This window comes from Sciurus carolinensis, unplaced genomic scaffold, assembly GCF_902686445.1.
Source record: "Sciurus carolinensis unplaced genomic scaffold, mSciCar1.2, whole genome shotgun sequence".
Taxonomy (NCBI): Eukaryota; Metazoa; Chordata; class Mammalia; order Rodentia; family Sciuridae; genus Sciurus; species Sciurus carolinensis.
The window spans coordinates 682014-694735 of NW_025920180.1; the positions used below are offsets into that span (position 1 = coordinate 682014).

A 12722-nucleotide genomic window follows, 5' to 3' on the forward strand; every position below is an offset into this window, starting at 1 on the left:
GAATTACTTGTGAAGAGTGGTCAGGCTGTGAAGAAATGGTGAAACCATGGAGCTGCTGAAACCCAGAGAACACAAGTCATCCGTCTCCATGTGCCTGGTGCACGTGACTGATGGGTGCTGGTAAATGTCTGTTGACTGAGATACTGACTGTGCTTCAGCAGGAAGAGGAGGAGAAGGCAGACATTGTCTTTTAATTGATTTGCCTATGACTGAAAGACTTATTTCTTAACCATGTTTAAAACAATTCACTGCAGACTGTACTGAAGCTCACTGTGTCCACCCCAAAAGTCCAAGGACATTAAGAGGGGGTCTGTCTTTTCAGTGGCTCAGTCTCTGCATGTGGTTTATGGTGGTTCACTGCTAGAGTACATGCTGGCTGCAGGGAAGAAAAGCATCCAAATCTCGGTTGCTTAACATAAAAAAGTTTCTCTCTCCTCAGCTGCCCAGCCTGATGATTTTGGTATTGAACTGTGCATAGCTGCTCTGGGAGGTGTCTCAGGTTCTGGACCCAAAAGGAAGGTGTTGTCAAATCTTCATTCCCTGCTTGGAAGGAAGCTTTAGTAGGACATTTTTCCCCCCAGCGAGCTCCTCAGCTGAAGGACAAATATCCTTTTCTATATCCAAAATCCAATCTCAGTCACATGGTCCTTAAATAAGATGAGTGATACTGAGAAGTGTAGTTTTATGTAAAGATTTGTGAGCATCTAGCAGAACTTGCCCTGTGCACATGTGTTTCACAAGAACATTTATTGTGCCAGGCATGGTAGCACAACCCTGTTATCCCAGTGGGGTAGGAGGCTGAGACCTGTGAACGGTGAGTTCAAAGATAGCTCAGCAACTTCTCTAGGCCCTTAGGAACTTAGCAAGACCCTGTCTCTAAATTAAAAATTTAAAAATGGCTGAGGATGTGACTCAGTGTTTAACGCCCCCTGGTTTCAATTTCAAGTAACAAAAAAAAAGTATGTTGTGTAATATGCTGGCCTCACTATGTAATAACAGAATAGAATTAGTTGGATCTCTGATTTATATTATTTTTATTAGAGATTAAGCTAGGCTTGCTGATGTTTACAATCTAGGGTGTTAGTGATTCCCATACTATGCAGATCAGTTAGTAGACATGGGGCGGAAAAAGATTGCTCCTTTGGGAGAAGGCTTTTGTTTTTTTCATTGTTAATTCTTCAATGCCTGTTAGGTATTCATGTGGACAGGTTTGCAGGTGAGATTAGAGCCCATGGTACTTAGTGCCATGTGACCAAGTGTGACCAGGTAAGGTGAGTGTGCAGAGAGTGAAGTATGTGGAGCCTCTGAGCCCTGTTTTACATCTCTATGTAGAGATGGAGCAAAAAAGAAATCTATGAAGGAGACAGAGCAAGGGCCTCTGATCAGGGTGATTGAAAACTAGATAATATATTAACCTGGATTTCAGAGAGCAGATGACTTCAAAAAGAAAGATGGATCCCCATGTGGTGAAGACCACTCAGAAAGTGAGCAAGAGGATGTCTAAGGGGGGATCATCAGATAGCAGGGCATTCAGTTTGGGGGATGGAAATCAAGCTAATTGTAAAGATATGGATTTATGAGGGGAGAGGATAGAAATAATAAAAGTGGGGGCTCTGTGTGCTGCAGGTCATTTAGAAAGTGGGCATGAGGGGACCATTATATTTGATCCTGTGGATGTTACTGCCAGTCTCAGTGGAACCAGTGTCCCCAGTGGTGGGAACAGAAGCCAGCTGGATGAGTTAAGGCAGAATGTGAGCTGAAGGAGCACAGACAGTAGATATAGATTCCCTTTTAAGATCAAGAAGAATGATATGAAATGATAGTGAGGGTATTAGCAATGGTGCTTCCTGAGATGTGGGATGAGCTCATTCTGCAAAGTCTCTAATTTGTTGCCATATTTGCCAGCTAGTAACTAAAGATAGGGGTCTTTTTTTTTTCTCAAAAAATAATTATTTTCAGAGTTCAAACCTCATTCCTGTGAGTCAAAGCTGTTTAAAAGTTGACCCTGCATACTTTTTCTATATCTAATAGACATATTCCTTATTGTTCCAATAGCCAAAAGCTCAGGTGAACAGAATTTTAAGATTTTAGAGGTATGCTTTTTATAAAGCATAGAACTAAAAGTGTAATATTGTAAGTCCTAGGGAATCATAGGTGGGTCAGGTTGGGCAGGTGCAAAAGTGAAAGAAAGATCTTCTCAATGGATTACACATGGAATTGGTTATACTATTTCAGTGCTATCTTTATTATAATTGATCTATTGCCAGACTAAATATTCTCAACACGTTAAACAGGAAATATTGATAAATGTGGACACTGATTTCAGACTTCTTGAATTTGCATGTCTCATCTGCCACTTACTATGTGTGTGACCTTGAAAAACCTGCAGCAGTGAGATGCATCATCTTATGTGTGATTTATGTTTGATGCTATGGATACTGTGTGAGAAATAATGATTAAGCAATACATACCAAGCAGGGAAAAGTTTCTGGTACATAATGATCTCTAGAAGGCCTGGCTGTTCTTTTCTGTTATTATGCAGTTCTTCATACATTTGACTTGGGATACTTAATCCAATTCTTCCAATAATGATGACCTCTGTCCCTGTGAAAATAGAGAAGTTAGAAAATTATCAAAATAGACTATTTCAAAATCTGCATTGAGAGAACTCTCATGGAATTTTACGTCTTTGACTTCCACCTAACAGCTATACTTTTCACATGGTTTTTCCCCATTTTTATTGGTTTTCTTTAGTTATAATATAACATTGGAATTAATTGTGGCACACTTATAAAGGTATAGAATATAATTTGCCTTGATTCAGCCCCCTTTTGCTCCTCTCCTCCCTCCCCATGTTTTCTTCCCTGTATTCTGCAGATGTTTCTGTTATTTATTTTTACATTTTATAGTAAATGTCTTGTGGATCTACACATTGGTGAGATTCACTGTGGTATATTTATATATGCCCTAGGAAATTTAGCTTAGATTCATTCCACTGTGCCTTCCTTACCCCATCCTTCTCCCTCTCCCTCAGTCCCCTTCATCTAGTCCACCGATTGTTCCTTAATTTTCATGGATTTCCTCCCCCAGATTTCTTATTTCCTATTTCTATAAAGTAAATCACTGGAATTTGGATAGGGATTGCATCTGATGTGTACATAAGTTTGATAGTATGGATATTTTAATATTAATTCTTCACATTTGTGAACATGATGCTTCTTTCCTCTTATTCCTATTTTCTTTGATTTCCTTCATCATTATGGTTTTCAGAGTATATGTGTTTCCCTTCCCTGGTCAAGTTTATTCCTCAATATTTTGCTCTTTCTAATGATATTGTTGCAAGAATTGCTTTCTGAATTTTCTTTTTACATATTTTGTGACAAATGTCAAGAAACAAAATAGAATTCTTGGGATGTTGTCTTTGTATTTTGCTGAATTCGTGTAATAATCTTAAAAAGATTTTTTTTGCAGAATCTTTAGTGTTTGTACATATGATCATGTTACCCACACAGACAATTTTACTTCTTCCAATTGGTATGCCTGATATTTTCTTGCCTTATCACTGTAGCAAAAATGTTCAGGGATGTCTTCCCTAGAAGTGGTGAGAGTGGGTGTCCTTGCCTCATTCCTGATCACATATAAAACCATTTTGATATTTCACCACTAAATGTGCTCTTGACAGTCTGTTTTCAATATATGTCCTCTCCTATGTTTAGATTAGTTCCTTCTCTGTCTATTTTGCTGAAAATGTTTATTGCAAAAGGGTTTTCCATCTTGTCAAATGCTTCCTTTGTATCTGTTGAGATGGTTACTTAACGTCAGTTCTTCATTTACTTGGTGTTGGGTGTCGTTACTTGGTGTTGGGTGTCGGTATCATCGATCTGCATGTACTGAATCATCCTGTATCCCATGGATAAATCCCAGGCCTTAGTGATGTATGATGCGTTCAATCTTCTCATGTATTTTCCACCTGTGTTCTTCAGGGCGATTGGTCTGTGGTTTTCTTTGCTTTTCATGATTCCTAGTGTTGGTGTGTGTGTGTGTTGTCCTTATGAGTTTGGAAATGTTTCCTCTTCCATTGTTTGAAGGAGATGAAGACTGTTTGGTGTTAATTCTTTAATAATTTGGTAGCCTTCCATCATAGTCATGTGGCCTGGGACTTTGCGGATGGGCAGGAGTTGTATTACTGGCTCAATCTTTCCATTCATTATGGTTTCATGCAAGTTTTTATTTTTTCATCTTCTGTGTTCTGGGGTTGTTTGTGTCCAGGGATCTGTTTCTATCTGTTTTTTGTTTTGTTGGTGTGTAATTGTTCACAGTGCTCTTCTATGATTCCCATTATTCCTGTGGTATCAGGTATACTTCCTCTTTTATTTCTGATTTTATTTGTCTTCCTTTTTGTTCTCTTAGTCATTGTACACAGAAGATCGTCCATTCTGTTTACCTTATCAAAGAACAAGATCTTGGTTTGGTTGATTTTTACTGGTGATCTGAGTGCTTTTCATTTATTTCTCCTCTTATCTTCATTATGGTCCTTATTTGAGTGATGGGGTTTGTTTTGATATACTGTCTCTGGATCCTAAAAGGTCAATTTAGGTAGCTTATATGCAAGCATTTTCTTTTGTAACACGGACAATTATTGTTTTATGTCTCTTCATCCTCCTCTTGGTGCTTCCCCAAGTTCGAGTATGTTGTACTTTGTTTCTTGTTTTTCTCAAGAAATTTCCTGATTTCACTTTTGAGTTCTTTGCATTACTGGTTAAAAAGAGTAGTTTAGTATCCACATATTCATGATTTACAATGTCCCTCTGCATTTAGTTTTATTTTCATTCTATTGTTTTTATACATATACTTGATATTCTCTTGGTTTTTTAAAATTGAGGAAGCCTATTTGTGACCTGGTGTATCTCCTGTCTTGAGCATTTTACAGAGCCTGTTCGAATAGCATGTTCTGCTATTGGTGGGCTGTTTTGCATGTGTCTCAGGTCTTTTTGTCCTGGTAGTATTTACAGCTGCACCTTAATGTGAAGTCTAAAATTGTTTTCCTCCTATTATTTAGTAGTTAATTTATCTTGACTTCTGTCAATATTTTACTTATTTCATTGATGACATTATGTCAGACTTTTGTAATTGTGACTGCTTCTTGGTGGGTTGATTCTCCTGTCAGTATGTGATGACCTTTGTCTCCTCTGACCATTGGTGATTTGAAGTACCAGTGATTAATTAAGGCGCCCAGGCTCTCCTGGGTTTCTTCTGCAAGGTGCGTCCTTTTCCTGTACTGCTAGTCTGTGTGTGTCCTTACTCCTCCTGTGTTTGTGTTGTTCAGTGTTTATTATTGGTATTTATTTAGGGGTGTGTATTCAGCCAATCTGTGTTACACTATGGGAGTTTCATTTGTTCACACTTAACAGCTATTGATAATGAGTTACATGGCCATTTGTTCATTGGTTTCTGTTCTGTAAGTCTTTGGTCCCTAACCTCTTTTCTGTGTTCTTTTATGGTTTTATAAAACTTTATACTCATATCCTTTGCTTCCTTTACTTGTTACATTGTCTACTGATATTTTATTTGAGATTATTTTATATTTGACTTATTTTTGGAATTGAAATGGAATATATCACAAGTGCCTCACTTCCACAACACTGACATCATGATTAGGTAAATTCTCCTGTCTGACTTCCTGTTTAATCATGGTGTTTTAACCTCATGTACATTTTACTCAGAGAACTGTAACATCAGAGCTCTCTACTGCAGAGCTTAAAGTCTCTGAAAGGCTGAGACACAGAGTGGCATTTATGAGAATCTGTTTTCAGTCCATCTTTCTTCAGAGAGAATGAGATAAGATTTGAACCCTTCAAAACCAATCCTCAAATCACTGGGACAATTTAACTATCATGTTTTAAAACTCACCAAATGACACAGTGGCATGTTCAGAATCTTATCACTTTGTTTTGAAATTCAGGAAGAATATTTTCCACCACTGGGTTAAGGTAATTGAAAACACTTTTACTGTGATCAAATATATAAGACATAAACATTTTGACCACTTTTTCAGCATAGTCAAGTGGCATTAAGTCTATTCACATGATTGCACAACTTTTATCACCATGCCTTTTCAGTACTTTTGTTCTTGCTGAACAGAAATTTTATATCCATCAAGTAAATACTCCCAACTTCCCACTTTCTTGGATCTCTAGATTCTATTTTCTAACTTCTTTACTTTCACTTATACAGTATTTGTTATTTTGTGCCTGACCCGCTTCACTAAGTAAAGTAACTTGAGGGGTCAGCTATGTGACACCATGTACTATAACTTTCTTCCATTTGAAGAGTTGATAATATTCCAGGGTCTGCAGAAGCCATGTACTGTTTATATATTCTTATGGTTGTAGGTGTTGAGTTGTTTCTACCTTTGAATATTTAAAACATGGTTTTATGAGCAATGGTGTGGAAATGACTGACTCACTGCATGTAGTATGTCCATCTGTGTGTGTGTGTGTGTGTGTGTGTGTGTGTGTGGTGTGTGTGTGTGCACATGCTTGTGCATGTGTGCACACAGGATCATGTATTATTTTACAGTAGCAAATGTTTACATGTCTAGTTTGGAAAAATACAGATAACTGAAACAATGCACTTATTGAAAATCACTGGAACTATTGTACCTCAAGATAGTTTGGAATAACGTAGGTCATGACAAGTAACATACACCTCATATGTCCCATTTGAGGACCCAATGAGAAAAACGAACCTCTGGCAATATCTCAGATAGTCATGTGGTTTGCTTTTCCTTTACATATTTGCCATCCATGCATATTCAAATAGATGGGTTTAACAGAAGAAGTGAGACATTGTATTGCATTTAAAGCAAAGAGCATATACACTCTGACATGACAAACCATTCCAAAGTCAGCACATTCTCTCATCTTAACAGAACTGATCAATCACTGGCTAATGAGATATTTCTTGTCTTCCCCCACACATATCTCAAAATGCTAATTAGACATTTTTCAGTAGCAGTGAACACCAAAGGAGTGAATGAGGCATAACTATGGGCCCCAAGAATCTGGATACAGTAGAATATTTCATCATCATTCAGTGTGATTCTGGCATAGTTGATAATGCTGTCCATAATGGATGTGATGACAAAGCAACTCAAGAGCAGCAGGATTGTCTGTGTGGCCCTCAGTTCTGGGGATGATATTGGAGACAGGCTGATTCTGTGAAGATGCTGGGACTGCCTTCTATGTCTGCACAAGAGAGCCATCACGTATCCATTTGAAATGGTCATTATTCCCATAAGGGAGGCTTCCCTGAAGGTCAAAAGGCTGGCAAAGGTGTGCCCCAGGAAGAAGCTCATGGGTAAAAGAGAGCAGAATTCTGACATACATAAAGTCATCTGAGGTCAAATGGGGGGTAGAATTAATGGAGATGAAAAGGTGGGTACTAAAGGATGAGTAGATGACACACAGGAAAAGAAGGGAGCACAGGTGATGTGAGAGTTTATGTTTGACCTTTGCCAAGCAGGAGCTTCTGGGCCTAAGGTGATGGCCTGGAGGACACTCAGCAGGCAGGAGGTGCAGAGGAAGAAGTCCTTCATTAATCTGTACAGGTAGATAACTAATTTGCCTATCACATCACCCCACCATCCTCCTGAGGTATAAAAATGTCTGTAGCTATGAAGCCCTTGATGAGCAGCATTATCAGGTGCATTAGCGCCAAGAGACCTATGGGGAAGGTCAGTGGGCTTAGGTATGTCCCAGTGATGTACAAGGAGAGGTGGAGGAGAAGAAGAACAATGTTGGCCAACATCCCGATGCTGATTTCAGTATATATGTTTCTTTCTTATATGAATATCACTGTACAGTTTGTTGCTTTTGCTTATCTTATGAGGGAAAGAAGAATGTTTTTAATACCTTAGGGGGAAAAGAACAAGAAAATGTGTTTTTTTTGCAAATATTACCTCCTTCATCGGTTTCAATGAATACCACTGCCATGAAGGAAAATGAGAATTCACCTCAGTGTGTCTTTCTTCCACATGAAAACTCAGTTCTGGTGCTGGGCACTGTGTTGTTTTCCTGAAATCCCAGTGACTTGAGAGGGAGGATGGAGGATCACAATGGTGAAGCCAGTGTGGACATCTTAATGAGAACTTGCCTTAAAATACACAGTAAAGAAGACTGGATATAATTTGGTTCTGGTGTTCTTACCCACCAAGCAATCCCCAGCACAAAGTCAAAACAAACAAAATACCTGAGTTCCATCTCACATTCTCCAGAATCCCTCTGCACTCTCTCCCTTGGTTAGATGATATGTGCCATTGGGTTCTCCACAATGGCGTACATAATGGTACTTCAGTTTTCTTGTACATTAAGAATGACCAGCCAGGCACAGTGGTGCAGTCATGTAATCCCAGCTCCTCAGGAGGTTGAGGCAGGAGGATTGCAAGTTCAATGACAGCCTCAGCAACTTAGCAAGACCATCAGCAAGGTACCATGACGTGGTCTCAAATGAAATATAAAAAGGGCTGGTGAAGTGACTCAGTGGTCAGTACCCCTGGAGTTAATCCCTGGTACAAAATAAATGGCTATTTATCTTGGAATACATTTTCTTCCTATTACCTCATGTCTGCAATTTTCTGGGGAAGACAGATTCATCCTTGATTTTCATGTGCCTGATCTTGTTCATCATATACATAATAGTAACTCTACAGTTTGGGGTGAATTTGAGTGGGGTTGATTGTAGGAAACTGGAAATGAGGCACTCCCAAGCAAAGAGTGTCACAGATTAGACTTGCAGAGTTATTTCATGCCAGCAGCATGTTAATTTTGGCATATTTATTGTCAGACCAAATATTTTCAATATATAAACAAGAAAATATTGATGTGAAGCCTGAAGTAAGACAGGTTGAATCTATGTGTATGAGCTGCCATTTAAAATAGCCTTGGCTAAAGCACTCTGGGATGCTGAAGTTTAGTCATCTCACCTATCAATATAAATAGTCAAGACTGTAAGAGAAAATCATCAGATGGGGGAAACTAATACAGAAATCAGCAGATTTCTCAGCCCAGACTCTAAAAGCTACAAGGGCCTGTAACAACATATTTCAAGCTCTGAAAGAACATGGATGCCAACTAAGAATCTTATACCCAGCAAAACTAACCTTCAGATTTGATGAAACAAAACAAAATCTTTCCATGATAAACCAAAGCTAAAAGAATTTACAAATAGCGTGTGCTACAGAACGTTCTCAGCAAAATACTTCATGAGGAGGAAATGAAAACAATATAGGTCAGCAAAGGGAGGAACTACCAAAGGAAAAGCCAATCAAAGAAGAAACCAAGTCAAGTTAAAAAACAAAACTAAGCCCAAATGACTGTGAATAGCAATCATGTCTCAGTAATAACCCTGAATATTCCTAGCCTAAACTCATTAATCACAAGATATAGATTGACAGATTGGATTAAAAAGAAAGATCCAACAAACAATAAGCTGCCTTCAAGAGGCTCATGTCCATCCTCATATTAGGAAAAGTGGACATCAAACCAAAGTTAGTCATAGGGTATAAAGAAGGACATTTCATACTGCTTAAGGGAACTATAAATCAGGAAGACATAACATCCATGCTGCTGGAGTTGTAAATTGATGCAGCTACTCTGGAAAGCAGCATGGACATCCCTGAGAAAACTTGGAATGGACCCACCATTTGACCCAGCTATCCCACTCCTTAGTGTATACCCAAAGGACTTAAAATCAGCATACTATAGTGATACAGGCACATTAATGTTTATAGGAACTGAATTCACAATAGATAGATTGTGGCGCCAACCTAGATGCCCTTCAGTAGATGAATGGATAAAGAAACTGTGGAATATATACACAATGGAATATTACTCAGCCATAAAGAAGAATTAAATTATGGTATTTGCAGGTAAATGGATGAAGTTGGAAATTAATGCTAAGTGAAATAGGCCGACCCCAAAAATCCAAAAGCTGAATGTTTTCTTTGATAAGTGGATGATGATACATAACAGGGGTGGTTCAGGGGGATAAAAGAATGGACAAACTTTGGTTTGTGTAGAGGGAAATGAGGGGAAGAGGGGCTAGAAAAGGAAAGATATTGAACTGAGATAGACATCATTACCCTGTGTACATGTATGATTACAAAAATGGTGTGAATCTATATGCAGTCTGGAAAATAATATATATATATATAGTCATATTATGTATATCCTGAAGATATTATGTGTCAAAAAATAAAGTATGCATACCAACCTTGGAAGTGTTTGTGGTACACAATGGATCATCTATTAATGTTGGCTTCTATTTTTATTATCATGCATTTCTTTATGCATGTGACTTGGGAGAATCAACTCAGTTATTTTAATAACAAATCAGCTGTGTTGCTGCCTGAGAAGAGAGAGTTTAAATTACTGCTGGGCATGGTGGCACACACCTGTAATCTCTGAAGCTCTGGAGGTTGAGGCTGGAGGATCATAAGTTCAAAACCAACTTCAGGGATATAGCAAGGCCCTAAGCAACTCAGCAAGACCCTCTCTCTAAACAAAATATAAAAAAGGGCTGGGGATGTGACTCAGTGATTAAGTGCCCATGGGTTCAATCTCTGGTACCTAAAAAAAAATCCTCCAAACTACAAATTTCTTAGATAGAAGAACATTTGTATAATCTCTCTTAGAGAAGGCTGACTGAATTTTGGCATGTCCGTGGAATCCTCTGATGTGGCTGTAACATGTCACTTATTTTTATCCTCATGCAAGAATGACTAGTGTATGTTAGAATATTTCAGAAATATAACCACAGTATGGTTTATTTTTTTCCTTTTCAGTTCTTTACAATCAGAGTAGTAAACAGAATTGCAATTAAAATACACTTCCTGGGATATAGCTCAGTTGGTAGAGTGCTTGCCTCATAAGCACAACGCCCTGGGTTCAATCCCCAGCACCACAAACAAAAATATACTTCTTGTTCCATTTTAAGATTTTAATTATAGGACAAGTATCCAGCCCAATCCTGAAAGATGGTTCCAAGACGTTATCTGTATTATGAAATAAAGATGACATTCCTCCATACTTAAGAGGCCCAAGCCTGAAAATTATGCTGAAAAAATGGTGAATAATCTACTGGAACAATATTTTTGTAGAGTGTGTGCATTTAATTAAATATTACCCATGTGAGCTATATGATACTATAAAATCTTTTAGTCAAATAGTAAAAAAGGATTATCATCAGAAAATCAAGCATCTCAGGATAATATATTTTATGGCTAATGGTTCTATAATGTAAGATTCTACAGGGAAGCAAAAGTGTTAATCACTTACAAACACTGGATTCCATTTAAGAATTCATACTTCAGCCAGGAATTTAGTTAAGCCTTTGAAATGCAGAATTTCTGAAATAAAATTCTATAGCATGGGTATGAAAGGGTAACCATAAGAAAATTAATGATCCTTGTATTTGAAATAGTCATAAATTCCTGGTTAAATAAATTTTCCTGCAATATTCCCATTGCTTTGTAAAGTTCTTTACATAAAATATGGTCTTGGTTTCCTATTCTCAGTCAAGAGAAGTCAGTAAGAACAAGGAAGATGATCAAGAAGAAAAATGTTAAGTCTTTAAAAGTAATCACCAAGCAATGTGACACATTTCTCCATTCACTTTTCTAATATATTTGAGTTTTTCCCACAGTAAACCCAGGAACACATAGTAGAATACCAAAGTTCCACTCATCTGTAAGCTTTCTGGCTCACAAAATGATAACTCAAAACCTATATATACTGATAATAGCATAAACCTGTTGTTTGTTTTTACATGTAAAACAAAATGTCCAGTGATAAAAGTTTTCAAAGAATAATGTTTCAAAATTAATTAATTAATGTTTAAATTTATCTATTTTTGTTGAAATCAACCCAGGGGCACTCAACCACTGAGCCACATTCCCAAATCCTTCGTGTTTTTCATTCTGAGACAGGATCTTCCTGAGTTGCTTAGGGCTTCAGCCCCGCAAGCTGCTGGGTCAAACAATAACCTTAAATAGATGCATATATATATATATATATATTATCACTGAATAACTACCATTTAAAAATAGTTGTAAAATAACCTTCACTCTTGTGATTTCTATGAAATATGAGTTTTGCTTTAATTCAGTTTGAATCATTTTAAAAACCTGAGATGACACTAAATTCTATTGGGTGCATGTAAGAATAGGACAAAATGAATTTGATGGCTATGTATAATTACAAGTCACCAATAAAATTAAAGTGAAAAACATTAAATATAGAGCAAAAAATGCAGCTCATAAATTAGAATAAATATGTGAGCTGTGGAAATACTTGGCATCAGAGAGCTCTTCAGGGAGTACATTTAATAACCTGTCAATCAGGACATTAGTTGCAGTGTTACTTTGGAAACCGCAGTCCTGTCAACCTGAAAGTTGTAGACAGTCAGGAGTGTACAGATGCCATGAATTTGCAATAATATTTAGGAAATTATATCTCCAGAGGAACTTTCAAAATCAATGAAAAGTATTTTTTTCCCTGGAGGTGAAATTCCACCATAGCAATAGGAAACTTTACCCTCCTTTCTGAAGTGCACATCAAGGAAATTGGCATGATTTCCTGTCATCCTAAGCACCAACTTAGCTTCCTCCTGTGGAGCCAGGCTAGACCAGAGAGCACAGTTCTCTAGTCATGACACTCTTAGCT

General features: G+C 37.6%; 1 non-coding gene and 1 pseudogene across 1 annotated transcript; both read left to right on the top strand.

Moving 5' to 3' along the window:
- Window positions 1–12722, top strand: part of LOC124974814 (rap guanine nucleotide exchange factor 2-like) — a 172762-nt pseudogene that overhangs the window by 106307 nt on the left and 53733 nt on the right.
- Window positions 10893–10965, top strand: Trnam-cau (transfer RNA methionine (anticodon CAU)). Its single transcript has one exon. It is a non-coding gene; the product is annotated as a tRNA-Met (tRNA).